Source organism: Erinaceus europaeus, chromosome 21 (genome assembly GCF_950295315.1).
Source record: "Erinaceus europaeus chromosome 21, mEriEur2.1, whole genome shotgun sequence".
NCBI lineage: Eukaryota > Metazoa > Chordata > Mammalia > Eulipotyphla > Erinaceidae > Erinaceus > Erinaceus europaeus.
Window position 1 is genome coordinate 32,987,344 of NC_080182.1, and position 3,810 is coordinate 32,991,153.

The 3,810-nt window shown below is 45.8% G+C and overlaps 1 non-coding gene across 1 annotated transcript; it reads left to right on the plus strand.

Moving 5' to 3' along the window:
• Positions 1 to 3,381: 3,381 nt before the first annotated feature.
• Positions 3,382 to 3,488, plus strand: LOC132535363 (U6 spliceosomal RNA). The gene has a single exon (XR_009547146.1). It is a non-coding gene; the product is annotated as a U6 spliceosomal RNA (small nuclear RNA).
• Positions 3,489 to 3,810: the final 322 nt, after the last annotated feature.

A 3,810-nucleotide genomic window follows, 5' to 3' on the forward strand; every position in this document is an offset into this window, starting at 1 on the left:
CACTGCTTCATCACTAGAGGAAACATGTTTGTTGTTGTTGTTCCTGTTTTTTATTTAAATTTAGAAAACTTCTGAGCAGCCTCAAACATCAGAATGCCTCTGTGTCAGCAAATCAGCCCACCAAGGAGAGGCCTGTTTGATAGCTGGCCATCTCTCTCTCTGGAGATGACCAGGCACTGACAATCCTTTGCAGAACTTCAAAGATGCCTGGTGTAACAAAGGCGCATTCAGTATTTCTGCCCATTGAAACTCTGTTGGTTTTGTTATGCGTCTCTGCATGGCAGATGCAGCCATTTAAACAGCCGGCTTGAATTATAGCTTAAAGGGCCTGCACTTTAGCTCATCTCAATAGTTTATGGCACAAGAATATCAAGAAAAAAGAACGGGTTTTCAGTGAGCAGAATTATTCCAGTAAGAAATAATAACTCTTAGAGACAAGAAGAGAGCTGAAAATGCCTTCTGAGGACTCTTCCCTCTCAATGATCCTGTGAGGAAAAAAACAGGGAGGAAGAAAGCCACCACCTTCACCCACGAGCTCTATTCAAACCCCTCTTCTCCAGACTGTTGTCTTTCTGAAAGTTACAAACATTATCCAGACGCAAGAATGACCTTGGCTTCAGGCTGCAGACAGAGTACAGAACGATAGAGAATTCAGATTTGGTCTTTTGAATATTTATTTTCTAATTATTACCGACATTGCCAGCTTTATTGGTCTGTCTGGGCATATAGTTTTACTCAATCAAGCTGCTTCCTCCTCCTCCTTCTTCTCTTTTTCTGTCTGAAATAAATGAAATCTCACTTTGATAGCCCACTAACCTTAGTGGTAGGCAATCAATTTAACTTGTATTTCAAGGTGTCAGTCCCCCCCGCCGCCCATAATTGACACCAGAGTTATCACTGGGGATCAGTGCCAACACTATGAATCCACTGCTCCTGGCAGCCATTTTTTTATTTCTATTTTATTTGATAGGATAGAAAAGTTAAACAGGGGAGGGGGAGACAGAGATACCTGCAGACCTATTTTCCCTCTAGTGAAGCATGCCCCCTCCCCTGCAGGTGAGGAATGGGGACTCAACCCCTGTTCCTGAGCATGGTTACGTGTGTACTTAACCAGGTGCACCACTGCCCACTCTAATTTCTCTTCTTAAGTTGGGTAAATATCCAAGAACCGTGCTTTGAAAGCAGATATGGGTGTTATCTTTACAGGATCATAGTAGCCTCCAGTATGTGACTTGTCCTTGGGATGCATCAGGGAAAGACCACTCCCCTTATTCCTGCAGTGAACCCAGAGATGTTGCAGTGAAACTATCAGAACTTGGGGCAGAAGATGACTCCCTTAATAGAGAGCACACCTTAGCATCCGTGAGCACATGGATGAGAGCCCCCAGCTACCGCAGGGGAGCACTGTGTAAACGGAAGTAGAAGGGGGCTGGGCGGTGGTGCACAGGGTTAAGTGCACACAGCACTAAGAGCAAGGACCCACGCAAGGACCTGGGTTTGAGGCCCCATTCCCCGCCTGCAGGGGGAACAAACACTTCACAAACAGTGAAACACGCCTGCAGTTGGCTCTATCTCCCTCTCCCTCTCAATTTCTCTGTTCTATCCAATAAAATGGAAAAATGGCGCCAGGAGCAGTGGATTCATGGTGCTGGCACCGAGCCCCAGCGATAACCCTGGGAGCAAAATAAATACATAAATGAATAAGTGGGAGCTTCACTGGTGGTGGAGTGGCACTGTTTTGTGTCTCCTCCTTTCTGCCTCTCTCCCACTCTGTCTCTCATTATCGGGGGGGTGGGGGTCTCTTCCTGAGACAGCAGAACTGTGCAGGTGTAAAACTGCTGTGGAAACCTTAAGAATTGAAAGTTGATCACAATTTATCTGATTCCAATTAGTTTTAGTATTGCTAAGTTGCCCTTCAAAAGAATGATGTCTAATAAAATGTCTTAATTGTCAATAAATTCTGAGCATTTACAAGAGACTGCTGCAGGCAAAACTGTCACCATTTTCCTAGGCAGACAAGCAGAAGGCTCTTCTGCCTCCGTCTGTACTACTAGGGAGGCCGTCGAGAGGTGGGGAGAGGAGAAGCAGGAGGACTCAGGACACTTTGCTCCTCCAACAGCTACAGAGCCCAGCCCACCCTGTCAGGCAGAGGGTCAGTGAAAATATCAAAGGCATGAGTAAATAAAAACGGGGAGAGTTCTGGTGGTGGTGCGTCTGGTTAAGTGCACACATTACAGTGTGCAAGGACCTAGGTTCAAGACCCCAATCCCACCTGTGTGGGGGGTATGAGCAGTAAAGCAGTGATACTGGAATCTCTCTCTCTCTCTCCCTTTCTATTCTTCCTTCCCTCTCAATTTCTCTGTCTCTATCAAAAAAGGAGGAGGAGAAGGAGGAGGAAGGGCCATGTGGTGGTGCACCTGGTTGAGCGCACATGTTACAGTGCGCAAGGACCCAGGTTCTAGCCCCCAGTCCCCACCTGTACGGGAAACGCTTCACAAGCAGTGAAGCAGGTCTGCAGTTGTCTCTCTTTCTCTCTCCCTCTCTCTCTCTCCTACCCTCGATTTCTGGCTATATCTATCCAATAAATAAAGATAATAAAAAAATTTAAAAGGAGGAGGAGGAAGGGAGAAAGGAAGGGAGGAAGGAAGAAGAGGGGAGATAGAGGAGAGAGACAAAGAAAGAAAATAAGGAGAAAAGGAAGGAGGGAGGGAGGGAGGAAGCGGAGACTATTGGGAGCACTGGATACGTAGTCCAGTCATCCAGCCCAAGAAATAACCCTAGTGGGGGGGGGGGGGAGCCATGTCAAGAAAGGAATGTAGGAGACTAGGAGACTGAAGAGGTAAATAACAGATTCACACAGGTGGTACATGATCCAGGGTTAAGCCCAGCCCTCCCCATGCTGGGGTAGACTTTTGTGCTGTGGCTACATTCCCTCTCTCCATCTGTCTCTCCATCTGTTTTTCTTCTTTACTTTTTTTTTTATTGCCCCCACAACTGCCCCTGGAGCTCAGTACCTGCACAATAAATCTACCACTTCCACTGGCTATTTTTCCCTTTAAAAACATATTTGGGGGACCAGGCAGTAGTGCAATGGGCTAAGTGCACATGGCACGAAGCACAAGGACCAGTGTATGATGCCGGTTCAAGCCCCCAGCTCCCCACCTGCAGGGGGCTCGCTTCACAAGCAGTGAAGCAGGTCTGCAGGTGTCTGTCTTTCTCTCCCCCTCTCTGCCTTCCCCTCCTCTCTCCATTTCTCTCTGTCCTTTCCAGCAATGACGACATCATCAACAACAATAATAACTACAACAATGAAAAACAATAAGGGTAACAAAAGGGAAAATAAATATTTAAGAAATTAATTTAAAAAAGTGAGACACTCTCGTGCTTGCTTTGGCAGCACATATACTAAAATTGGAACAATACAGGGAAGATTAGCATGGCCCCTGCACAAGGATGACATGCAAATTTGTGAAGCGTTTCAGATTTTCTAGCTCACTGCTTCTCATGTGGGTGTACTTGACTTATTGTTCTTCTTTTTTTCTTCTTCTTTTTCTGCACCTGGTAAGTTGCACCTGTAACATATCACTAACTATCTTATGAACGTGTTTTACCAGCAAGAAAGTCCTTCAAAAGCCCCATCCCTTTTAATCTACAATGTCATTAAAGAATTAGAGGGAAGGAAGTTGACCCCAGAGGATATAAAAGATGATATGTTTTGTTCAGTCCACCATGAGAGTTTGTTTGTCTCGCGGGGACCTAGAACTTGCTTATGAAGTACATGGCCTTTTAAATACTGGAGAGAACTGGAAA